Source organism: Mus caroli, unplaced genomic scaffold (genome assembly GCF_978045245.1).
Source record: "Mus caroli unplaced genomic scaffold, Mus_caroli_1 scaffold_12, whole genome shotgun sequence".
NCBI lineage: Eukaryota > Metazoa > Chordata > Mammalia > Rodentia > Muridae > Mus > Mus caroli.
The window spans coordinates 17,224,911-17,252,617 of NW_028227267.1; the positions used below are offsets into that span (position 1 = coordinate 17,224,911).

The 27,707-nt window shown below is 43.8% G+C and overlaps 1 long non-coding RNA gene across 1 annotated transcript; it reads right to left on the bottom strand.

The window, feature by feature from the left end:
- Nucleotides 1-24,273: 24,273 nt before the first annotated feature.
- Nucleotides 24,274-26,476, bottom strand: LOC110308911 (uncharacterized). The gene is made up of 3 exons (XR_002379633.2): nucleotides 26,370-26,476; nucleotides 25,804-25,868; nucleotides 24,274-24,611 (listed from the first exon to the last, which is right to left on the bottom strand). It is a non-coding gene; the product is annotated as an uncharacterized LOC110308911 (long non-coding RNA).
- Nucleotides 26,477-27,707: the final 1,231 nt, after the last annotated feature.

Here is a 27,707-nt window from a genome sequence, read left to right on the forward strand (position 1 = left end):
ATCATCTTCTGGGCCCCATGCAGGGTATTGGAGCCAGCATGTACAGGTACTTGAGGAGGGCCTAGAGCAACCACAAGCCGCACTGTACCCTAATCATACACTTACCCAGATATTTTAGAACAATGGACACAAACACCTCCTGAAAATAGGATGCTCATAAGGCCTGTGGCAGAATGGCTGCTGCTGATGCAGGCTGCTTTTCCAAAAATGCTCAAAGGTAGGAGAAGACTCCAGAAGAGGTGTACTTTCCTAGAAAATGCCCTTGTCAAGTCAAGCAAGTTCTGTCAAATATAAAACAAGCCAAAACAAGCTCCTCTATAAAATCTGCCTTTGGAGATTGGTATGGATGAAAGGATGGGAGAGCCAAGAGCATGTACTGATAGCCAGATGAATCTGGGTTCAAATCCTAGCCCAGGGCCTTCTAGAGATAGGAGCATTATATAACCTAATGAACTGATTTGTCTCCATCCATATCTAGAAGTGTGGAGATCATTTTGTCCTTAGGGTTATATAAGGAAGAAGACAATGGAAAAAATATAACATAGCAGCTGGAGCTTAGAATAGTAACTGGTAGTATAGCCATGCACAATGGAGTGTCACTTCAGCCAATAATGGACCACATCCCTGATAATGGTCCCATTATGAGATACTGCCTTGTGATCTCAGAGTTATGTTCCCGCAACAACCAAATTGTCTAAGGCAATTTAGGGCTTCCAAAAGACTCTTCCAACAGGGCTCAGAGACCCCTGAGCTGGAACTGATTTGAATATCTCATCCCTGGGAACTAGCTTTCATGGTACCAGCAGGCCATGCAACCAACAGTTCTACTGAGCTATGAACTCTATGAACCATATCAGTGAACAACATGGCAAGATAACTCTGATGCAATAGTGGCACACATGCCATGGCAGTAACCAACAGCTCTCTAATTGGATTTTAGACCTGTTCATCAAGAGGGAAACCATGTCTGGTACTGGAACCCTAGCTAACTACTCAGTGTAGAGGACAATATGAAATCACTAATTTGTTAAATAAGCATAATCCCTAAGAATTTATTCTTATACCCACAGATGAGTGTGGTCAGAATCCCCCATCAAGGAGACATCTCATTGCAGCAGATGGGAGGACCAGTCCAGAAAACCACACCAAGTCAAGTTCAGAGTTGTGAAGTCCTAATCTGTACCTATACAAAAGCCTTCCACACCTAGGCTCAAGGAACATTGTGGAGGAGAAGATGGAAAGATTTTAGCAGCTAGAGGAATAAGAAGTTTGCTGTGAGATTGTGTCTCCTAGTAACATCAGAAGCTGAACCCATAAAGTCTCTTCAACATGATCACCCAAATGTGAGCAGAACAAAGAGAACACCAATAGCCACGACAAACTGGATGGGGGAAAGTCATCCACAGGCCTTGACCCTCCATGAAAAACCTTAGGTAACTGAAGAAAGCTGGGAGGGAAAGAGGTGGTCCTTCCCAGCGAAGAGCCCACTTGGTCGCCAGTGGCAAATGGGCAGCCCTGAGACATGTTACCTACAAGTAACATTGTACAAATCCAACAGGTTGTACTTAAGAATGTATAGATATATACCCATACATAAATGCCTTTAATCACAATTGGTAAGAAAAGAGGCCATGAATTTGAAGGAGAGCAGGGTAGGGTGACATGAAGGAGGTTTGGGGGGAAGGAAAGGGAGGGGAAAGATGTAATTGGATTGTGATCTCAAAAGTAAAGCGGGCTGGAGAGATGGCTCAGCGGTTAAGAGCACTGACTGCTCTTCCAGAGGTCCTGAGTTCAATTCCCAGCAACCACATGGTGGCTCACAACCATCCATAACAAGATCTGACTCCCTCTTCTGGAGTGTCTGAAGACAGCTACAGTGTACTTTCATATTGTAAATCTTTAAAAAAAAAAGAAAAAGAAAAAGAAAAAAAAAAGTAAAGCTTAAAAGAGGCTATTCTCCCCATTTTTTCAGGAATTCTGTATATGTGATTATGCAGTGAGAGTCTAGCTCACCTCCCACTTCTGCCAGCATGCACCTCTCCCTCCTCCCAACTCCTTCTGCAGTATCTGCTGCCTTCACTCCCTTCCTAGCCTCCAGCAATCCCTTTCTGTGGACAAATATGTTCAATGTGGCTCTTCTGCTCATGCGATTTTTCTCTTTGCTGCTTTTTACTATATGAATCTTACTATGGACAGATCCTACTGGAAACTTTTAAAGATTAGTACCAGAAGTGTTTCCCTTCCACAATCCCTCCCCCTTCCCACCCTCCGTCTCATGCACACACATTTTACATCATATTCCACAGTATCACTATCACATTTGAACAGCTTACCCTATACAAAGGGTAAACTCAAGGTCTTTCCAAAGTCAGTCTTCTGCCATTCCTAACATTACTAAGATGTCACTGTCATTTTGTACATATAAAGGCAAATGAGTAAAGTGGCAGAATTATAGCCATTAAGTCAAAGCACCCGAGCACCTGTGTGCCTGGTCAGCATTGCTGACTCCTGTCCTTTGGGATGTGCCTGTGCTAGTTAGCTATGTTTAGTTTTCTGGTCAGCGTGACAAAAGCTAGAGTCATATATGAAGAAGAAACCCTAACTGAAGGCTGCCTCCATCAGATTGCCTGTAGGCAAGTTTGTGGAGTATTTCTTTTCTTAACGACCCTTGTGAGAGGACCCAGGCCACTGTAAGTGGCACCATGCCTTGGCAAGTTGTCCTGAGTTATATAAGAAAGTAGGATGAGCAAGCCAGTAAGAAGCACTCTTCCATGGTCTCTGCTTCAGTTCCTCTTTCCAGCCTGCCGTCTTGAGTCTGCCCAAAGCTCCTTTCATGGTGGATTATAATTGGTTCTCGCAACCCAAAGAAACCTTTCATTGCCCAAGTCGCTTACAGTCATGACATTCATCAGAGACAGAAAAGTAAGCTTAGTACCCTTGGCACTTGGCCAAGCACCAGGTAAGGAAGCAATCTAAAGGCCCTTCACTGTTGTTTCCACTAACCACCCTCGCTTCACGCCAACAGATGCTAACCTTAGCCACTGTTTCTTCTCTTACCTTTTGTCTTTGGCATTGTAAAGACACGCCTGTGATTCAGTAGCAGTGAGCATATCTGCCGTGTTACTGAACCATCGTCCCTGTCGTCTTCCTCCTGACTGTTTTCACTTTCCCAGGCTAAGACTCGGAGCTCATCGGCCATTGCTCCCCACCCCCAGCCCACTCTGATTTATACTGGCACGTGCTCAGGTAGTGTGACTAAAAGGGAACAGGACCTTCTGATATCCTTCCTCCGCTGCCCCCAGCTTGCACTCTGAACCATAACAATCATTCAATAAGAACAAAGACTTCCATTGAAGGATGAGATAGCAAGCTTAGAGGAAAAAAAAATTCTCCTAAAAGAGGAAAGGGAAATGCAGTTTTCACATAAACTTGTAAATGACTCCCTTCTCTACATATAGCTTTCTGTGTGGGCTGGCAGAGGATGCTGGGAGGTACCAGTGGTGGGCTATCCCATGCTGTGTGGGGCCAAGGGGTTCAGAAGTCACCATGGGACTAAATGAACTATATTATCCTCTTCCTTGGCTAAGGATGAGTCTAGATGGCAGGCATAGCATAGGGGATTTATTTTTGCAACCAGAAAATCCTTTATCTTTTAAGCCCAGCAGTTCATTATGCACACCTTCACCCTCAGTGCCCTCTCCTCAGACCTTCCCATCTTGTGATGGCTCTTTTTCCTAAACTCCTGAGACTCACAAGCTACAGGGGTGGAGGATGGTCAGAAAGGACTTGGGAGAGAGAATAAGGTGTCAGTAAGTGGACAGGACACTGATAGAGACAGTGAGGATGATTAGAGAGAGCAGGTGCTCAGAGATACTATAGCAAGTGGAGAAGGCAGTGGTGGTGGTGCTGTGGGTGTCAGAGTCTAGAGACAGCCACTTGAAAGGCTGCTTGACTCCTAACATTGGAGCTGTTTGTGTCTTTATCCTGACCTAGAAGCTGCCCTCCTTCAGTTCCCATCTGTGGGTTTTAATTCTATTCTTTGCCACCCCCGTGTGTTCTTCCAGCTATACACACACCAGGCACATCCTGGTGTTTCTTCTTCTCCAATCTGAGTATCCTTCCTGAAATCTGACAAGCATTTTGATGGGGGAAATGAGGGGCACAGGGAGAGAGCAGTATCTTTCCCTGGGATGAGATGAGATGGGATGCAGGTGAGGAGCAAGCAGATATTTGTGGGTCGTGACTTGCAGGACAGGAGGAGAAATGAGCAAGTGCTTAAAGGGTCAGGGGCTCAGAAAAAGATTTCCTCAGGTCTCTGTCCTGAACAATGATGCTTATGGGTATCAGTGCTGAACTATTGGCTGGGTTATCTCAAGGTATACCAGGGCCCTTTAGGGTTCTATGGTAAAATCATCAGGAGTCTTGTTTAGCTCCATAAAGACCCACCCAAGTAGGTAATGCTCACCTAAAGTGGCCTTCTGCACCTGTGAGTTGTGAGTCACACCGTGACTCCAGGTTCCAGGGGCCAAGTCTCACCCTGGAACAGAATGGTCCCTGCCCATTTTCTGTGACGTTTCGGAGGTTGTAGAGGACAGAGCAGAGGGTCAGTGTACAATAGATTGAATAGAGAGGGCAGTAAATATGGTACCACTCCCTTTCGATATCTGTCCCCAAAGTCTATAAGAGAGTCATGGCACCTTCAACAAAAACTAGCTGATAGAAGTTAACAGTGCTGAACCCTGACCTTAACCATTGCCCTGGTTAGTATGTTGGCAGTTCCCTGTTATTGACCCCAATTATACATATTAGTGTGGGTTGTTTGTTTGTTTGTTTGTTTTCAGAACTAATTAAGTCTGCTCAGTGCTGCAACTCAGCAGCTGAACCTAAGTGCACATGCATTCATTTCTACTGAAAAACTTTCTCTCTCCAGTAACCTTCATCCTCACACGTCCTGTACATTCCCAAGCCACCCTAGAGCAAATGCCATTCCTCCTGACACCCTCTACCATAGAGCCCTGCAGCGATTTCATGAGTCAGGGGTAGGAGTTACTGACACCACTTTGAAACCCAAAGCAAAGCACTGAGGAAAAAAAGCATGGAGTTACTGGTGCCCCCTTCTCCGAGGACCACCACACAGAGCTGAACATAAGGCTAATCACTGTCTCCATGCGCTCCCTGTTTGCTGGACACAAGATGTCTAGATGTAAGATGCAGGGCCTGGCTCTATAGCCTGGTTATTTCTGCCTACCAGCAGAGATCCAAGTTGCCCTCCCTGGGGTGGGAAAGGACTCATCTTCACAGTGTGTGGATGGATGCCCAAGATCATCTCCCTGTTGTCCTCTCCTAGGGTGTGGCTGTGCATTCTCCCTAGTAAAGCTGGTCTTCACTGATGCTCTGCAGTTTCTCCCCTCCCCCACTAGATCTTCTCTCTTTTTGGACTGTAGTGCCTGCCCTGGTTGGCTCTTATGATTCAGTTCTACCTATTTTGGTCAAACTCTCGTCCTGCTTGGTCCTTTTCCAAGACAAATGCGAAAGCCATGGGGGGCTGGAGAATTGCCTGGGCAGAGAATTGCCCAACAGAAGTTCAATTAATTTCTCAGGTTTCTGTCAGGCCCTTGTGCAGCCAAGCCTAGCAGGGACCCTGGCTGGCCTTCTGGGTAGACAGTAAGGATGTTGGAGGGTCGCTACTTGTGCCTTTCAACGTGAGGACCAGTTCTAGATTCTAAGACTCTCACTGCATAATGGGGACAAAACTGTGGCATTCTTCAGTTTAAGAAGGAAACAACGTGGAGAGAGCCTGTGCAGTAAGGGCAGACTTGGAGCAGAGCCAAAGCTAAGCACACAAGATACACAACAAAGGCAGCTTTCTCCAGGGCTGGCCCTGGCCACCCCTTCAATTCTGACCGTCTTCAGATGTATGCAGCCCATTCCCCCTCCATTCCTCTGCATCTACCGTGGCTGTAGGATTGTTACGTAAGTGGACAACAGGCAGGTGCAGCCTGGGGGACTGCTCAAAACCTCATTCCCCATGCCACATCTTACTCACCATGTGTTCAAGACCAGGTAACTGTGCTCAGCGGCTGCTTGTGCCCGTTTAATTGTCCTCAAATTGCTCCAAGTGGCCTTTCTAGGCAGGAACTCTTCGCAATTAGCGCTCATGTGGAGATGTTGAAAGATGCGTGATTATTTGGGGGGAATCACTTGTCAGCAAGCAGATAGAACGCTGATAGGATATAATAGAGGCCATGTGTTAATTACAGTCTACAAGACACTCTCGCATCATTTCTTCAGCACAGCTCATTAGCATTCCAACCTCAGCTCCATCATTACTGTGGGCTTGTTACTGTGCAAAGAAAGGGCATTCCAAATGAGGATGATTTAAGGACTGTGTAGACATGCCTACACACAGGTGGTCGGCAAACATTTTAATGAGCCTAATTTTTCCTTAGTACCATATGAATACTTTCAAGGGCAAGCATACACATGTACCTATCATATACATACCTCAAACACATACATCACACATATACCACATAGAAACACATATCCCTCTCATATGCATACTACAAAAACACACATACATACCACATAACACACACATGCACATACCGCACACATACATGCACATATACATCATACCATACCATATACATAAACACATGCAAGCAGAACTTTCTATCAACACTTTATAACCCACATCCCAATGTCTTCTGCTTATGTTTTTTCTGTCTTACTTTCTTCATATTTCTTTTTAAAATCAATTAGAAATGACCCCTTAAAACCAAAATTCTCAGCAAAGTATTGGTTAGCATTTCCCGAGGGCCTAAACCATGTGTCCCAGGAAGGCAAGCGAGAAGAACCACTTCTCAAGAATATAGATAGATACTCCCCCTTAGAATGAAGGGATCAGTGCTCACAGGAAAACCATGAGCTAAAGAAATAGCAATGGGAGAAATAAGGGGGTGCTTGCCTCTGAAGGTTCCAGGTCCACTGAGAAGAGAGTCGCATAGACATGCGACAAGCTCTCTGAACAAGACAAAGAGTAAGAGAAGGAACAAGAAAAGAGAGAGAATGAGAAGACAGAAAAGGTAATGAGGAAGAAGGGTGTTGGAGGGTCTCTACTTGTGTCTTTTAACGTGAGGACCAATTCTGGACTCTAAGACTCTCACTGCACAATGGGGACAAAACTGGCGTTCTTCAATTTAAGAAGGAAGCAAAGAAATGGGGAGAGAGAGTAGGATGAAGAGAAGGAAGGGAGAAGAGGGAGGTGGTACGGTGATTATTCTCATGGTCTGCTCAGCTAGATTTGGAATCACCTAGGAGACACAGCCATCTGTGCATGTCTGCAGTGGTTTCTAGAGAGGATTTTCTAAGGAGGAAGGACCACCTCTGCCTGTGGGCGGCACCAGTCTATAGGCTGAATAAAAAGAAGAAAGCCGTTTTCCCCTTGAGCTAAGCACCAGCTTCCCTCCCCTCTCCCTGGTGTGAGAAGGACCCTGCTGCCTCCCTAAGGGCACGATGGGACACATCCCCCTGAACTGTGAGCCAAGACAGAGCCTCCCCCTCCCTTAAACTGCTTCTTATCTGGCATTTGGTCACAGCAACCAGAATATTCACTAATACAAGGGAGAGAGAGGAGAGGAGAAAGGAGTCAGGAAAAGATGAGGATGATGATGGTATAGGAGAGGGAGGGGAAGGAAAGGAGGGAGGAGAGAGGGAGAGACAGAAGAGGAAAGAAAACAGCAGTGTGCAAAAAGAAAGGGGGGTGCACAGATAGAGAGATAGAGATGTTCCCGCATGTTACATAAACTCTTTGGGTGACAAGAGGAGATGCTATTTTTGGTTTCTCAAGCCGAGTGTAAGGTGACAGCAGGCGTTAACTGAAGTTCTTCTGAAGGTCAGGTCAAGGGCTATGCCCATCTGTCAGAACCCTGTCCCTTTGGATAAACTACTCATACTCAGCAAGCATAGCCTCGCAGGGTCGTCATCTGTCTCAGAAGTAAAAGGGAAGTTGACTGGGGAAGTGAGGAGCAGGTCCATGCGTGCAGGGTATGTGCACACAAGTGCATGCATGCATGTAGAAGTGCATGCATGTACATATGTGCAATGGGGCTTCATAATGCTTGTGTGAGCTTCTTTTTCTTTGGGATAGGGTTGAGCAGAGGCTGGGGGAGATGTCTCAGCAGGTAAGGGTAAGTGCCTGGCAAACAAGCATGAGGACCTGAGCTCAGACCCCCAGTGCCCACAGAAAATGCCAGGCATGTGGTTTTCCTCTGTGACTCCACCATTGAAGGGGGGGAAGACAGGTGGATCCCGGGGGTCTCACTGACCAGCAAATCCAGCTGAGAAAGAGGAGGCTCCAGTGCAGTGAAAGGCCCTAGAAATGAGAGAGGGAGACACCCTGATGTCAACCTCTAGCACATGTGCCTTCATGGGCCAGAGCACACATGAATTAAAGGTTAGGGGCTGCAGTTAGGGATCCTGCTACCCTTGACCTCAGGAAACTTGAGGATAGCTGACCTGCACATTATCATTCTATAATCTTCAGCCTGCGACTTCCAGTTTGGCAGGACCCTTTCCTGTCACGATGCTCTCTGACGGGGTTTTCACCTTTCCAAGGCCCGTGTGTAGTTTGTCGATCACTTGTCACCTAGTTTAAAAGGATCCAGATTCCTACGGGCAACAGTTTCTCATTTAGCCCTTTCATCCCTTCGTAGGGATGAGCCGCTGCTTTCTGGCCAAGTCATTTTCAGATCTAGCCACAGGAGGCCAGCGCTGGGTCAGCTCTGAGCAGGGCAGGAGACTAACAGGGATTAGGGCCAGGCAGCTGACACCAGGTGCAGTTTCACAGAGACAGTCACCAGAATATTGGATTGCGTGTTAAAGAGCTACTGATGGAGAGGAGAATGGAAGGCAGCCAGAGTCTTTGGAAAGTCAGAGCCCTGCAAGATTTTCCAGTCTGATAGTGACATTGAAGCATGTGACAGAGGGCTGTGAGCAGGGTGGCCACTCCATTTAGCTCCCTCGAGAAGGAGTTAGTGGTATAGGAAGATCTTATACCAGGACCAGGGAAACTCAAAGTCACCAGTAGGGCTCTCTCTGTATCTTCCTGGACCTGCAGGTTTCCAGGATGCTGGGAGACACGCCTGCCAGATGTCCACATTAAGGAACTCTTCTTCACGGACCGTTTGGTGGGCTCTGGGAACGTGTAAGGGCACATACACCTGCAAAGGCATGCAAGGAGTCGGGATGGTGCATAAGCTTGACAGAGTCTAGGGGAAGAAGTAGGCTGGGGAATAAGAGGAGAGGGTAAACGCTAGTCAGTGAAAAGCTCTCCGAGATTAGAGTCCAGCCTGGCCCCAAGTGGCTGGTGACACGTAGGCTACATTTAATTGGCATCGTGATTTGCCAAGGTCACCCCTCAAGGAGCACGGCCTTCAGTGTTGCTGAGTCAGAAGCTAGCCTCAATGCAGAGCCTCAGTTTAATCCCTCTCGTCTCTCCTTGCAGCCAGGCAAAGCTGTTTACGCTTTCCTTGGTGACCTAGCTCTCTGTCTGGTGCCTTTCCTAAGGCCTCTTCCCTCCCCACTAACCTTGGGGGCAGAGTAGCCTCTTCTCATTTTGTCCTGTTGGAACTGGCCCCCTGTTGTATTTATCCATGAATACCACGGGGAGTGTGGATATCCGAATCTCTAGTTTGGAATCCCAGATTCTGACACTACACATCGGAAGGACCTGCATCTCTGGGGCTCCATTTCTGAAGGTCATTAAAGCCAACTTGTGCCAGAGGCTAGAGAGCAACTGAAAGGGTGTGGGGGACAATTACACAGTGGGTGATATTATTTGTCTGTTGAGAACATAGACCCCTGAAGAGATAGGCTGGGTGTCCCTTAATCTCTCATAGAACAGCTGAACAGCTAGAACAAAGCTGTGTGTGCAGGTACCAAGTACCCAGTGAGTAGTGTGTCAGGTCAGAGTCACTCTCTCCAATGTCACCAAATCTGTGCCACTGTTTCCAGAGGCACTAGCAGTGGAGGCCTGCATTTCAGGTTGCTTGCTGCATGTCCTGTCTCTGTCACACTGCCACCTTGCCATTGGAAGCCCTCCCTGCCTTACCAACTTTCACAGTCTACCCTTTGCAGGCAAGAGCTAAATTAAGAGGACCTTCTGGGGACAAAATGTCTTCTCCTCTTTGCCCCTCAGCCAGCATCTCTGAAGAAAAGTCATGGTCCATTATCAAAGTGGAAAATCTTCCCAGCCGCTGCTCTAAGGAGCAATCAATTAAGCAGCAGCATAGCCCAGTGGAAAGAACCATAAGCTGGTGGTGCAACCCAACTCTACCATTCACAAGCTGAGCGAGTCTCTTAGCCTCTCCAGACTTCCTTTTCCGTATGTGCATAGTGACAATGCGGGAAAGACACAGTCACAGGGGTCTGGATGAAAGGGTCCTGAGCTGACAGGAGACAGGTTTGGACAGGAAGGGCTGTGAAAGATGATGGACAGGTATTACAAAGAGCACCTTCCAAATAAGGCAGTCTGAGGAGATCTGTGAGCTGCTCCTTCCACAGACCTGTGTGACAGGCCACACATAGGCTGAGGGAAACAACAGAGGGAGAGAGCAAGACTCTACCTTGGAAGAGCTCACAGTGCCCCCATCAGGGAAGTGGATGTTGGTAATGTCACAGAATATGTAGTTAATACAGTGAAGAAGAGAGACCTCCTTCCACAGTGTTCATGAAGGGCCTGCCATTGTTCCAGAACTTTCTGTGAACATCAAAACCTGGGGTGATGTATCCCATAACAAGGTAAGGTATGTGTGTGCACAGAACCTGTATGTTTGAACGTGTGTCTACATAGTTTATTATTATGCCCAGACATATGAATGTTGTAAAAGTGAAAAAGCAAGATAATGTCTATCAGTGTTTGGTACAGATACAAATTTTTTGAGAATATGTTTAGAGAATCTATGTTCAGTCAGTTGAATTCTTGGATGCAGAGATTAAGGACACATGTGGCGACTTCAGGTGAGGGTCACGGATGATGTGGTAAACAGGATGCGGGTCAGGAGAAGCCTTTTTAAAGGAAGATTTGTTTGCTGGGGATATGGCTTAGTGGCTAAAAGCACTGACTGCTTTCTGGAGGACCCAGGTTCAATTCCAGCACTTGCACAGTAGTTCACAGCTATATGTAACTCTAGTTCCGGGTCTGGCACCCTCAGCTGGCTTCTGCTGACACTGTACATACATGGTACTCATAGATACATACAGGCAAAATCATATACATAAAACTAAATGTTAAAAAAGTTTTTATTTTATGTGTATGTGTCTTACCTGAGTGGCTAGCCATACAGTGCCCACAAAAGCCATAAGAGGGCATCAGATCCCTGGGAACTAGGGTTACAGTAACCAAGTCATCTTATGGGTTCAGACACTCAACCTGGGTCCTCTATAAGTGCTCTTCACTGCTGAGCCATCTCCCCAGCTCCTAGAGAAGGCCTTCCTGGTTAGGGCCGCTGCATTTCCCCAGAAGACTCCTGTAGCAAGCTCCCCCGCCTTCACTGAAAGAGTTTGACAACAACCAGCCTCACTGTCAAACACTGTTCTGGAAGTACGAGCCAATTCAATTAGACAAGGAAAGAATACGAGGAAAGTGTATTAGAAAGGAGGAAGCAAATTTAGCCTAGTTTGCTAATGATTTGATCATATACCCAAAAAATTTTAGGAGAAAAAATTCATTTGAATAGATTCTTGTATAAACCACAGAGGATTAAGAAAATATTCTGGAAGAAAAATGTCATTTGTAATAAGAATAAAAAGGATTTAAAAAGAAACTCATCTAAGAGTAAATTTACAAGTACAGTACACGAATGTTCTAAAAAGAAAACCGTGTTAATCCCCTGCTTAGAAATTGCCATGACGCTAAACTAAATGAGAAGCTACCTAGTCCTGAGCGTGAACTTTCAGTGGTGTAGAGGTTTTATAATATAAAATCAATTACTTCTCATTCAAAGCAATTCTGACCAAACGTCAGCACAGTTTCTTTTGACTAAACAAACTTATTCTGTAGTTTATATGGGAGGAAAAAACAAAAAACAAAACAAATGAAAATAGCCTGGACTATTCTAAAGAAGGCAACAAGTGGTGCCCTGCCAGATTTCCAAATGTACCTGTCCTAACCCTGCAGTGACTGGAGCAGCTCAGCGCATTATAGACAAACTTCACAAAGAATGGATGGATGCCATTCTCTCTCTCTCTCTCTCTCTCTCTCTCTCTCTCTCACACACACACACACACACACACACACACACACACACGTAAAAAAGCCAACTATCTAGAAATACCCTAGAAGGAGGGACTAGGGACCCAGCTCAGTGGCAGAGAAGTCCAGCCTGCTCAAAGGTCTGGGTCTGACAACACCTAAGACCAAGGAAAGAGAAGTCCCACATGCTGCTTTTCCAAATGATCTTTAGACGGTGGTTCTCTCAAAATATCACATAAGGCCTACAAACCCCTGAAATAGTCATCATGTTTTTAAAAGTTCACTGACAAGTAAACATGATAATAATAGAGAGTGCCAAAAACAAACACTAACTGTACCTAGACTATACATTCGGTGAGGCTGGGGGAAGGCTCAGTGCTTCAGACAGGTGAGCGGCGATTCTTGATCTCACAGAGAACGTTGCTTCAGCTCCTAGCTCCCACATAGCTGCTCACAACTGCCTATAACTCCACTTGCAAAGGATCTGAGGCTTTTCTCTGGCTTCTGTGAGCATTCTTATGGTGCACATAAACTTGTGCGAAGGCACACATACACATAAAAATAATAAATATATAAATCACTTTTTAAAAATCACATTGAAACTCAAGATGAACGAAGACCAAAAATGTGTGGACACTTTGCCCCTTCTTAGAATTGGGAACAAAACACCCATGGAAGGAGTTACAGAGACAAAGTTTGGAGCTAAGATGAAAGGATGGACCATCGAGAGACTGCCACACCTGGGGATCCATCCCATAATCAGCCTCCAAACGCTGACACCATTGCATGCACCAGCAAGATTTTGCTGAAAGGACCCTGATATAGCTGTCTCTTGTGAGGCTATGCAGGTGCCTGGCAAACACAAAAGTGGATGCTCACAGTCAGCTATTGGATGGATCACAGGGCTCCCAATAGAGGAGCAAAAGAAAGTACCCAAGGAGCTAAAGGGATCTGCAACCCTGTAGGTGGAACAACAGTATGAACTAACCAGTACCCCCAGAGCTCATGTCTCTAGCTGCATATGTAGCAGAGGATGGCCTAGTCAGCCATTATTGAGAAGAGAGGCCCCTTGGTCTTGCAAACTTTATATGCCTCAGTACAGGGGAATGCCAGGGCCAAGAAGTGGGAGTGGGTGGGTAGAGGAGTTGGGGGGGGGGGGTAGGGTATGGGGGTCTTTTGAGATAGCATTTGAAATGTAAATGAAGAAAATACCTAATTTTAAAAAATCACGTTGAATATAAATTCAAGTAGGCTTTTTTTTATTTATTCAAAAAAGGCCTAATAATGTTTAAGACTAGAGTGCAGTGGTAATGTTGAATGAACAGGGTAAATAAGGCATTCTCATTCCTTTATCACAGGCCAGGTTTACAAAGGCCTTCTCTGGGCACCATGGAGGAGAGGTGATGAGAAGTCCTAATGGTCCAGGCTTAGCAGTAGTGTTTATCATCTGTGCTCAAAGTCCCTTGGCCATGTTAGACACATGGCTTCACCCACTCTAATGGAGTCCTCACTGGCAGCCTCTCCTTGAATGATTCCATACAACATAAAAGAGGGCACACATTTCCTGTGACTAGTGAGCCGTCTTGGCTACACTGTGAATTTCTCACCCATGTAGAAAACCTGAGGGCAAATATTAAAGTCGAAAATAGCTGGCCTATCTCACAGGTTTTTTTTTTCATTGTATATGAAAGCTTTGTTTAGTTTAGTTTAGTTTAGTTTAGTTTAGTTTAGTTTAGTTTAGTTTAGTTTAGTTTTGCTTTGCTTTGCTTTGCTTTGCTTTGCTTTGCTTTGCTTTGCTTTGCTTAGAGTGCCACCCAGAATCGTCTGTCAGTGGGCACTAACAGATCTTAAGAGAGCTGAGTAATCAAAAGTGGCAGGTGTAAAGATGTTGGCTTGAAGTGCCTGGCTAGTGATGGCCTTCAATAAATCATGCCCTTATTATTACTGTCCCCATCCCCTCCTTGCATGAAAGCATTTCACACTGCAAGGGTTAGCTGACCCTCACTACCTCTCAGCTATCTGTTTTAGACTACTGGTTAGCAGGTGTTCCTGGAGCTCAGAGCCAGGGAAGGGCAGGGATTTGGTGCATGGCTTTCCCTAGGAGATGCATGCCATGGACACCTGCCACCTGAAGTCACAGAAAGAACTCCACCTCTAAAGTTCACAGCAGAGGCCTGGTCTGGTTTTCTGGTTCTCATATTTGTTAGCTATAAATACTAGCTCAAGCCAAGTTATTTCCCTTCCCTGATCCTTACTGGTTCCTCCCTGTAAAATTCGAGGACTGGGAACTGGAAAGGCGACTTTGTGGTCTTGCAGAAGACTTGAGTTCAGTACCTGCTATTCCAGCACCAGAGACTCTAACACCCTTTTCTGGTCTCCACTAGCACCTGCACTTCCATATGTGTACCCACACACAGACACATAATCACACACATGGTTAAAAGTCAAGAACTCATTTTTTCCAATGAAAGGACTAGACAGGATCTCCTTTCCATTCAGCTGAAGATCTGATGTGCATGCTTCCATAGCTTAGGCAATAGGTAGAGCCATTAAATAAGTTATACCAACAGCTTATTGTAGCTTAGTTCACAGCTTTAGAGGTCTAGGAGCTTAATAGTAAGGTTCCTTGCATAACAGTAAATGTTCTACTTCTGTTAGAGTTTATCTGGCATGGGTACCTTATTTAATTTTTTTCATTATTTAACTCAGTTCTGAGAATTCAAATGCACAGCACTATGAAATTCTCATGGTGGGTGAAACCTCAATGGCCCATTGGAGAATGAGCAATATCACTGAAATACAGGAGACAGAAGAAGGGGGCATCAGTGAGTTCCCCGTAAGCTTTAAAGGTCTCAATATCCCCACGTTAAGGACCATGCTACCAATGAACTCTTGCAGGGCAAATTGCATCGAATCTATTGCAGCATCCTGCACCTCCCCTGGGGTCCTGACACCTGAATCCCAGAAGCTTTTCCAGTTTCTGTTTTTAGCTATTCAACGCTGTAGCAGTGGGTCTGGACACAAAGTCCCTTAGGAGGAGGGTAGCAAGGGAGCTAGAAGAGAGACCTCGGTTTAAGGGAATAAGGTCATGGGTCACACAGGATGAAGATGGCCAAGTGTGTCCCTAAAACTCTTCCTGTCTTTACTCTGATTGCCTAGCTTGCTTGTGGCCAGATAAGATAATTCAGACTCGCTCTTCCGGTCAGTAAAGCACCTGGGTAGCGAGGGCGCAGGGTCGGCTGACACTCGCCAGCTACCCACAACACCCGCCACAGGATCTTAAGACTTCTGGTGAGTGGAACACAGCTTCTGCTCCAATCCAATTGCGCGCGGGACCTGAGACTGCATTAGTTAGGGAAGCAGAAACCGGCCAGAGTAGGGCCACAGGCCTCATCCTGCCGGATCAGCACCTGGGTAGCTAGAGCACAGGGTCGGCTGACACCCGCCAGCTACCCACGACCCCCGCCACAGGATTTTGAGACTGCTGGTGAGTGGAACACAGCTTCTGCTCCAGTCCAATCACGCGGGACCTGAGACTGCCCTGGTTGGGGAGAGAGAAATCCAGCCTACATAGGGCCACAAGCCTCTTCCGGTCAGAAAAGCACCTGGGCAGCTGGGGCGCAGGGTCAGCTGACACTCGCCAGCTACCCACAACACCCGCCACAGGATCTTAAGACTTCTGGAGAGTGGAACACAGCTTCTGCTCCAATCCAGTTGCTCACGGGACCTGAGACTTCATTAGTTAGGGAAGCAGAAACCGGCCTGAGTAGGACCACAGGCCTCTTCCGGCTGGACCAGCACCAGGGTACTGCCAGCGACCCACGACCCCCGCCACAGGATTTTGAGACTTCTGGTGAGTGGAACACAGCTTCTGCTCCAATCTTTAAACAGTGACAACAACAACAACTAACCCCAGAGATTACCAGATGGCGAAAGGTAAACGTAATAATCTTACTAACAGAAACCAAGACCACTCACCATCATCAGAACCCAGCACTCCCACTTCGCCCAGTCCAGGGCACCCCAACACACCGGAAAAGCTAGACACGGATCTAAAAGCATATCTCCTGATGATGGTAGAGGACTTCAAGAAGGACTTTAATAACACACTTAAAGAAATACAAAGGAACACTGGTAAACAGGTAGAAGACAATAAAGAGGAAGCACAAAAATCCCTTAAAGAATTGCAGGAGAACACTGCTAAAGAGTTACAAATCCTTAACAAAAAACAGGATAACCTAATCAAACAGGTAGAAGTCCTTAATGAAAAACAGGAAAACACATCCAAACAGATGATGGAAATGAACAAAACCATACTAGACCTAAAAAGGGAAGTAGACACAATAAAGAAAACCCAAAATGAGGCAACACTGGAGATAGAAACCCTAGGAAAGAAATCTGGAACCATAGATACGAGTATCAGCAACAGAATACAAGAGATGGAAGAGAGAATCTCAGGTGCAGAAGATTCCATAGAGAACATCGGCACAACAATCAAGGAAAATGTAAAATGCAAAAAGATCCTAACTCAAAACATCCAAGAAATACAGGACACAATGAGAAGACCAAACCTACGGATAATAGGAGTGGATGAGAATGAAGATTTTCAACTCAAAGGACCAGCAAACATCTTCAACAAAATTATAGAAGAAAACTTCCCAAATCTAAAGAAAGAGATGCCCATGAACATACAAGAAGCCTATAGAACTCCAAATAGACTGGACCAGAAAAGAAATACCTCCCGACACATAATAATCAGAACAATAAATGCTCTAAATAAAGATAGAATACTAAAAGCAGTAAGAGAAAAAGGCCAAGTAACATATAAAGGCAAGCCTATCAGAATTACACCAGATTTTTCACCAGAGACTATGAAAGCCAGAAGATCCTGGACAGATGTTATACAGACACTAAAAGAACACAAATTCCAGCCCAGGCTACTATACCCAGCCAAACTCTCAATTAACATAGATGGAGAAACCAAAGTATTCCACGACAAAACCAAATTCACACATTATCTCTCCACGAATCCAGCCCTTCAAAGGATAATAACAGAAAAAAACCAATACAAGGACAGGAACCACGCCCTAGAAACAACAAGAAGGTAATCCCTCAACAAACCTAAAAGAAGACAGCCACAAGAACAGAATGCCAACTTTAACAACAAAAATAACAGGAAACAACAATTACTTTTCCTTAATATCTCTTAATATCAGTGGACTCAACTCCCCGATAAAAAGACATAGACTAACAAACTGGCTACACAAACAAGACCCAACATTTTGCTGCTTACAGGGAACTCATCTCAGAGAAAAAGATAGACACTACCTCAGAATGAAAGGCTGGAAAACAATTCTCCAAACAAATGGTATGAAGAAACAAGCTGGAGTAGCCATTCTAATATCTGATAAGATTGACTTCCAACCCAAAGTCATTAAAAAAGACAGGGAGGGACACTTCATACTCATCAAAGGTAAAATCCTCCAAGAGAAACTATCAATCCTGAATATCTATGCTCCAAATACAAAGGCAGCCACATTCATTAAAGAAACTTTAGTAAATCTCAAAGCACACATTGCACCTCATACAATAATAGTGGGAGACTTCAACACACCACTTTCACCAATGGACAGATCATGGAAACAGAAACTAAACAGGGACACAGAGAAACTAAGAGAAATTATGAATCAAATGGATCTGGCAGATATCTACAGAACATTCTATCCTAAAACAAAAGGATATACCTTCTTCTCAGCACCTCATGGTACCTTCTCCAAAATTGACCACATAATTGGTCACAAAATAGGCCTCAACAGATACAAAAATATTGAAATTGTCCCATGCATCCTATCAGATCACCATGGACTAAGGCTGATCTTCAATAACAAAATAAATAATAGAAACCCAACCTTCACGTGGAAACTGAACAACACTCTTCTCAATGATACCTTGGTCAAGGAAGGAATAAAGAAAGAAATTAAGGACTTTTTAGAGTTCAATGAAAATGAAGCCACAACATACCCAAACATATGGGACGCAATGAAAGCATTTCTAAGAGGAAAACTCATAGCTCTGAGTGCCTCCAAAAGGAAACTAGAGAGAGCACACATTAGCAGCTTGACAACATACCTAAAAGCACTAGAACAAAAGGAAGCAAATTCACCCAAGAGGAGTAGACGGCAGGAAATAATCAAACTCAGGGGCGAAATCAACCAAGTTGAAACAAGAAAAACTATTCAAAGAATCAACCAATCAAGGAGCTGGTTCTTTGAGAAAATCAACAAAATAGATAAACCCTTAGCCAGACTCACTAGAGGGCACAGGGAAAGCATCCTAATTAACAAAATCAGAAATGAAAAAGGAGACATAACAACAGATCCTGAAGACATCCAAAACACCATCAGATCCTTCTACCAAAGGCTATACTCAACAAAACTGGAGAACCTGGATGAAATGGAGAAGTTCCTAGACAGATACCAGGTACCAAAGTTGAATCAAGATCAGGTTAATGATCTAAACAGCCCTATATCCCCCAAAGAAATAGAAGCAGTCATTAATAGTCTCCCAACTAAAAAAAGCCCAGGACCAGATGGGTTTAGTGCAGAGTTCTATCAGACCTTCAAAGAAGATCTAATCCCAGTTCTTCACAAACTATTCCACAAAATAGAAACAGAAGGTACTTTACCCAACTCATTCTATGAAGCCACAATTACTCTGATACCTAAACCACAAAAAGACCCAACAAAGATAGAAAACTTCAGACCAATATCCCTTATGAACATTGATGCAAAAATACTCAATAAAGTTCTTGCTAACCGAATCCAAGAACACATCAAAACAATCATCCATCCTGACCAAGTAGGTTTCATCCCAGGGATGCAGGGATGGTTCAATATACGGAAATCCACCAACGTAATCCACTCTATAAACAAACTCAAAGACAAAAACCACATGGTCATCTCGTTAGATGCGGAAAAAGCATTTGACAAGATCCAACACCCATTCATGATAAAAGTCTTGGAAAGATCAGGAATTCAAGGCCCATACCTAAACATGATAAAAGCAATCTACAGCAAACCAGTAGCCAACATCAAAGTAAATGGTGAAAAGCTTGAAGCAATCCCTCTAAAATCAGGGACTAGACAAGGCTGTCCACTTTCTCCATACCTATTCAACATTGTACTTGAAGTCCTAGCCAGAGCAATTCGACAACAAAAGGAGATCAAAGGGATACAAATTGGAAAAGATGAAGTCAAAATATCACTGTTTGCAGATGATATGATAGTATATATAAGTGACCCTAAAAATTCCACCAGAGAACTCCTAAGCCTGATAAACAGCTTCGGTGAAGTAGCTGGATATAAAATTAACTCAAACAAATCAATGGCCTTTCTCTACACAAAGAATAAACAGGCTGAGAAAGAAATTAGGGAAACAACACCCTCCTCAATAGTCACAAATAATATAAAATATCTTGGCATGACTCTAACTAAGGAAGTGAAAGATCTGTATAATAAGAACTTCAAGTCTCTGAAGAAAGAAATTATAGAAGATCTCAGAAGATGGAAAGATCTCCCATGCTCATGGATTGGCAGGATCAACATTGTAAAAATGGCTATCTTGCCAAAAGCAATCTACAGATTCAATGCAATCCCCATCAAAATTCCAAATCAATTCTTCAACGAATTAGAAAGTGCAATCTGCAAATTCATCTGGAATAACAAAAAACCTAGGATAGCAAAAACTCTTCTCAAGGATAAAAGAACCTCTGGTGGAATCACCATGCCGGACCTAAAGCTCTACTACAGAGCAATTGTGATAAAAACTGCATGGTACTGGTATAGTGACAGACAAATAGACCAATGGAATAGAATTGAAGACCCAGAAATGAACCCACACACCTACGGTCACTTGACCTTCGACAAGGAAGCTAAAAATATCCAGTGGAAGAAAGACAGCATTTTCAACAAATGGTGCTGGCACAACTGGTTGTTAACATGTAGAAGAATGCGAATCGATCCATTCCTATCTCCTTGTACTAAGGTCAAGTCTAAGTGGATCAAGGAACTTCACATAAAACCAGAGACACTGAAACTTATAGAGGAGAAAGTGGGGAAAAGCCTTGAAGATATGGGCACAGGGGAAAAATTCCTGAATAGAACAGTAATGGCTTGTGCTGTAAGATCGAGAATTGACAAGTGGGACCTCATGAAACTACAAAGCTTCTGCAAGGCTAAAGACACCATCAATAAGACAAAAAAACCACCAACAGATTGGGAAAGGATCTTCACCTATCCTAAATCAGATAAGGGACTAATATCCAATATATATAAAGAACTCAAGAAGGTGGACTCCAGAAAATCAAATAACCCCGTTAAAAAATGGGGCTCAGAACTGAACAAAGAATTCTCACCTGAGGAATACCGAATGGCAGAGAAGCACCTGAAAAAATGTTCAACATCCTTAATCATCAGGGAAATGCAAATCAAAACAACCCTGAGATTCCACCTCACACCAGTCAGAATGGCTAAGATCAAAAATTCAGGTGACAGCAGATGCTGGCGAGGATGTGGAGAAAGAGGAACACTCCTCCATTGTTGGTGGGATTGCAAGCTTGTACAACCACTCTAGAAATCAGTCTGGCGGTTCCTCAGAAAATTGGACATAGTACTACCGGAGGATCCAGCAATACCTCTCCTGGGCATATATCCAGAAGATGTCCCAACCGGTAAAAAGGACACATGCTCCACTATGTTCATAGCAGCCCTATTTATAATAGCCAGAAGCTGGAAAGAACCCAGATGTCCCTCAACAGAGGAATGGATACAGAAATTATGGTACATTTACACAATGGAGTACTACTCAGCTATTAAAAAGAATGAATTTATGAAATTCCTAGCCAAATGGATGGACCTGGAGGGCATCATCTTGAGTGAAGTAACACAATCACAAAAGAACTCACACAATATGTATTCACTGATAAGTGGATATTAGCCCAAAACTTAGGATACCCAAGATATAAGATACAATTTGCTAAACGCATGAAACTCAAGAAGAAAGAAGACCAAAGTGTGGACACTGTGCACCTTCTTAGAATTGGGAACAAAACACCCAGGGAAGGAGTTACAGAGACAAAGTTCGTAACTGTGATGAAAGGATGGACCATTTAGAGACTGCTGTATCCAGGGATCCATCCCATAATCAGCTTCTAAATGCTGACACCATTGCATACACTAGCAAGATTTTGCTGAAAGGACCCAAATATAGCTTTCTCTTGTGAGACGATGCCGGGGCCTAGCAAACACAGGAGTGGATGTTCACAGTCAGCTATTGGAGGTATCACAGGGCTCCCAATGGAGAAGCTAGAGAAAGTACCCAAGGAGCTAAAGGGATCTGCAACTCTATTGTTGGAACAACATGATGTACTAACCAGAACCCCGGAGCTCTTGTCTCTAGCTGCATATGTATCGAAAGATGACCTAGTCGGCCATCAATGGAAAGAGAGGCCCATTGGACTTGCAAACTTTATATGCCCCAATATAGGGGAATGCCAGGGCCAAAAGAGTGGGAATGGGTGGGTAGGGAAGTGGGGGGCTCTATGGGGGACTTTTGGGATAGCATTGGAAATGTAATTGAGGAAAATATGTAATAAAAATATAAAAAATTAAAAAAAATAAAAATAAACATCTATTTATCTAGATATCAAAAAAAAAGATAACTCAGACTCACACCAAGAACAGCAGACCTTTTGAATAAATTCTGTGCCATCCAACTTTTATGTCCCATAAGTCAACTCATGCAAAATTCACATAGACAGGGGCCATAACATAGTGGTCAGATAGATGAGTGCTGCAGTATGTACCAGGCTTCATATTCCAGCTTTCCCAACAAGATGTGCGATAATGGATTGATAGTTAAACATTTGCACGGTTATGTGTGTGGGAAAGGATGGATGGAAGATGAATGGATGAGTGGATGGATACATAGGTGGATGGGTGAATGAGTGGATCATTAAATATTTGTATGGATGCATGAATAGATAGATAGATAGATAGATAGATAGATAGATAGATAGATAGATAGATAGATAGATAGATGGGGCACGTGGGTGGCAGGACATATGGATGGTGTATTTATAGATGTATAAGTGAATGGAAACCTTCAACAAACATTTATCCATAATCCAAACACTAAGGATTCAGAGACTTAAAAAGAAATGTTACTTTCCCTCTGGGTTCTAAAATTGACACATCATCTGTAAAGTAATGAAATGCAATTTTTCTGTGAATTACAATTATCCAGGATAGCCATAGAGTCAGTGCAGATTTTGACCTAGCCATGTTGAGGGACCAGACCTAAGCCAACCAGAGTTGGCTGCACATCATCCTTTGGGAAGGGACAGAAGGGATGGATGAGCCCTTCAGAACCACTGTGCTTGTTTACGTAGTCAGCAGTATGCATACACAGCATCCTCTGGACACTGTAGGGTTCTCTGCATCCTTACCTGAGATGCTGCTTCCCCTGGTTTTAGTTTTTGTTATTCAATTGTAGTCTGGAAGTAATAAATAAAAAATCCCAGAAATAAATAGTTCATAGGCTTTAAGTTATGTGCTGTTCCGAGTGGCATGAGTGCTCCTGTCATCTGTCTCTATCCTGCCCAGGACCTGCATGGTCTCTTTACTCAATGTATTCCTGCTATAAGTACTAATCCCCCATCTGTAACTTAGGATCAACAGCCCTGGTATTCCGGTGCTTCTGTTCTCATAACCCCTCAAGAGTAGCCAAATGCTGAATCAAAGCATACACGTCATCCACCCCACTTAATCACATGACATAAGCTTCCTCCCATCTTACATTATCCCAAGATAGGGAATAGAAGGAAGTACAGTACGTGAAGACACTTTGAGAGATGAGGGACTGTGTTTACATGTCATGACTTCCTGGTATCAGCATAAATGTTTATGTTATTAGATACTGTTGTTAATTTCTTACTATGTCTAATTTGCAAATTATTTACCATAAGAACATACACATAGGAGAAACCATAGCACATGTAAGATCTGGTACTATCCAAAGCATTGGAGCATTTAGTCAAGGGTGGGAATACAGGAACACGGATTTTGCTTCATTTTTTACTAGTGCATTTTAATGAGCTGGGTCTGAATTTCTATGACATCTTCTCTGCCGTAGTGTTTTGTATTATCTAAACACACTCTCTTGTCCCTTTGCGTTAAATGTAGTGTTTGCACAGTGAACCTGAACAAGCCTCTCTCCCTTTGGCCATCATAGGAATGAACATTGGAGAATTCCTTTCCCCCAGATTAGGACTCTTCATCTCCGTCCTTTGATGTGTGGATAAAGCAGAGACTGGGGGAGTCAAGAGAACTCGAAGACCCAGATGCATACTTGAAAAATGCAAATCAAATCCACAAGGAAATATCACTTCCCAGACAGAGGGATGACAAGATGAATGAGGGCATATTGCAGAGCCAGGTAGAGGGATAGGAAGCAGAGACTAGAACCCCCAATTGCATTCTGGTGGATGGTGGTGCAACTGCTATGGGAAATGTTTTGAATTTTTGTTATGTTTTGTCTTTAAGTTAAATATAGAATTACCCTGTGACTCAGCAATTCCAATTCTAGGTAAATCCCAAAAAATTAAAATCCAGATTTTCACACACGGAGATGTAAGCACAAATAGAAACAGCAGTATTATCCCCCAAACGGGAAGCACTCAAAATGTCAATTAACCAACAAACAAATGAAAATCCTCAACATCTCGACAGTGTGCCATGGAATGCGATTCTTCAGCCATACAAGTGAGGGGAAGGCTGATGTAGGGGTGAACCTTCAAAGTATGATTCTAAGTGGAAGAAACAAGACATGAAGGCCACATTTTTTAATGAATATCATTGTAATTTTAATTTTTCATTTCATTTTTTAAAATATTGTATGATAAATTATAAAATAAAATATCTTTAATTCTTTTTACAGACCATTTGTTATCCCCCTCCTGGTCTGCCCTCTGACCGTTCCTCATTCCATTCCTCTTCCCCCTGTCTCCAAGAGGATGTCCTCACACCCCAACCCCTGCCCTCTACCCCTGACTCCCACCTTCTACCTCTCTACCTCCCCATCTCCCACCTAGGGGGCCCAGGTTAGTTAAGACTGCTGGTCTTCCTATGACGTCACCCTCCTCCTCATCTTCTTCCAGCCTTTCCCTAATTCAAACACAGGTGTCCCCAACTTCAGTCCATTGATTGGGTGTAAGTATCTGCATCTGTCTCAGTCAGCTGCTTGTTGGGCCTCTCATACAGCCAAGGTAGCTTCAATTTCAGTCTTATAACACAAGTCACTAAAGATGGAGATGAAAAGATCAGTCACTGAAATACACTTTGCTGGTGCTTTGGTACTTCTGTGAAAAGTATTGCCCGCTTACTTCAATCAAGAAAACCATTACTGAGATAAAATACCGTGACAGTAGATGTGTTAGTATGATGACATGATATTCCTCCAATCACTTTCCGTGCATTTTTCACTTTTAATTTACTACTAATTTATGAAAAGATATTGTTTCTGCAAAAATGCATAATTGAATTATTTAAACATAACTACTTTATGATTTCATGTGGTAAGAAAATGCCATGGCCCGATTTTCCTCACTATTCATAGTAACTATAATTTATAGATACATTTCATTAATATAGCATTTCACTATTGTATAATTCCATTTCCATATAGTTTTTTATTACAAATGTGTCTCAGTTTTGTTTTGTTTTTCTTCTTATGTCTTTTTTATTAGATATTTTCTTCATTTACATTTCAAATGCTATTCCCTTTCCTAGTTTCCTCTCCAAAATCCCCTATGCCCTCCCCCTCCCCCTGTTCTCCAACCCACCCACTCCTGCTTTCTGGCCCTGGCATTCCCCTATACTGGGGCATAGAATCTCCACAAGACCAAGGGCCTCTCCTCCCATTGATGACCAACTAGGCCATCTTCTGCTACATATGTAGCTAGAGACACGAGTCCCACCATGTGTTTTCTTTGATTGGTGGAGCTCTTGGGGTACTGGTGAGTTCATATTGTTGTTCCTCCTATAGGGCTGCAGACCCCTTCAGCTCCTTGGGTACTTTCTCTAGCTCCTTCATTGGGGACCCTGTGTTCCATCCAATAGATGACAGTGAGCATCCACTTCTTTATTTGCCAGGCACTGGCATAGCCTCACAGGAGACAGCTATAACAAGGTCCTGTCAGCAAAATCTTGTTGGCATCTGCAATAGTGTCTAGGTTTGGTGGTTGTTTATGGGATGGCTCCCTAGGTGGGGCAGTCTCTGCATGGTCCTTCCTTCAGTCTCAGCTCCAAACTTCGTCTCTGTAACTCTTTCCATGGATATTTTGTTCTCCCTTCTAAGAAGGATCAAAGTATCCACGCTTTGGACTTCCTTATTCTTGAGTTTCATGAGTTTTGCAAATTGTATCTTGGGTATTCTAAGTTTCTGGGCTAATATCAACTTATCAGTGAGTGCATATTTTGTGATTGGGTTACCTCACTCAGGATGATATCCTCTAGATCCATTCATTTAGAAGGCCACATATTGAATAACTTCATTTCTATAAAAGATAGGGAAAGGAAAATAAGGGAAAGGGGAGAAGGAGGAGAAGGGAGGAGAGGGATGGTAAGGTAGGGAGACAGCTCCATGGTTAACAAACACCTGCTGCTCTTGCAAGGGACATATGTTTGCTTCCCATCACTCTCATGGTGGCTCAAAACCCATGAATCCAATTTCAGGGTATCTGGAACCCACTTCTGGCCTTCACAGATACATATGTAGTACATAATCTCACATACAGGCAAAAATACTCATACACAAAAAAAAAGATAATTTTTTAAAGGCTAAGAAGGGGCCAATCTATACAGGCAGAAAGCAGTTTGCAGTTTAATGATGAATCCTATCCCGGCAATACATCTAGTGAAAACCAAATGTCTTCTTATCAAGTCCTTACCACACCTGGAGTTGGGAAGGCTTTACAGAATTTTGTTCAGACCTTGCCATGGTGGACTCCTTACAACATTGATTCTTGTACACAGCACATAATCACCTACTAATTTACCTTTTGCACCTCTGGCCTCATTTTCACAACATGAACTTGCTTCAAGAGCAGATGCTGCTGGACTCTGGTGCAGGTGATAGCTTAACTCAGACATCTCCCCTGCCGACCACCTGCCTGTGGGAACATTTCAGAGTACAAGTGCCAAGTTATCCACAAAGCCCCAAATGAAACCAGCTTCCTGATCATCTTACTCCCTTCCCCATTCCTTAGAAAGTGGCCGGGAACCAAATCAAATAAGTCTAGACTCCATCCTACAGCCTGAGTAAGGAGGCAGACAGAAATCTTTTAATGGAATCCTATTTTTCAAACTGACAGTTATCCTACGTGAAGCTCACAGTAGGGCCAGACTGGAGCCAGGAAGGTGGGAAGAACAGAAAGGTTTGAGGTTGTCTGAAGGCATGTGCTCAGCAGGTGCTTTGGGTGGAAGAAGCAGTTGGCAGTACCAAGCACTAACTCACCCACATCAGCAGGTGAAGGTTCATGCCTGAGAAATGGGGAAGCCAAGCTTCCTGAGTCAAGTTGGAAAAAATGTTAGAGATGCTGATGCTGGCAACCATTGCTATCCAATCAAAAGTCTTATTTTACAGTTGGAGGTGTGGGACTGCAGAGTGAAGGGTACACTCAAGGCACAGGTGGTTCACTGGCAAATTGGTATGGTGACCACCAGGCACCTAGTAAGTCACACAGGGAAAGGGTGCTCACCACTGGGCTCATTTCCAACCTTTCTGAAGGGAACCATTATATGCAAGGTCCTGTCTCAGGAGCTGCCCTGCCCACGTCACAGTAACATACAACAGCCTTGCGCTGGCTGCGCTGCCCCAGCTTGCCCTTTGGGGACTGCAGGTGTGAGGGTTACTCTCCAGCTATGACACAACTATTTGGGCCCTCATTTGTAGTATGAGTTTTACATTTCCCTTAAACATGTTATGACTTGTGTCCAAAAGAGTGAGTTACTTACAGAGAAAATGGTATATAAATAATTAAATAAGTCACAGATATATCAAAATACATAGTGATTGAGATGGGGAGCTAACGTATCTCGAATCTATGATGGCCATGTGATTCATCATCCTGAATCTAATCCCACCTCGCTTTCTTGTTGTCTCTCTCTGTACCTCTTTGTATCTGTCTCTGCATCTTTGTCTCTGTCTCTCTGTCTTTCTACCTCTGTTTCTGTGTCTCTGTGTGTCTGTTTATGTCTCTCAGTGTCTGTCTTTCTGTGTCTGTCTCTATCCATCTCTGCCTCTATCTCTGTCTTTCTCTGCTTGTCTCTCTTTGTCTCTGTCTCTATGTATGTGTCTTTCTCTGTCTCTCTATCTGTCTCTGTCTCTCTGTCTC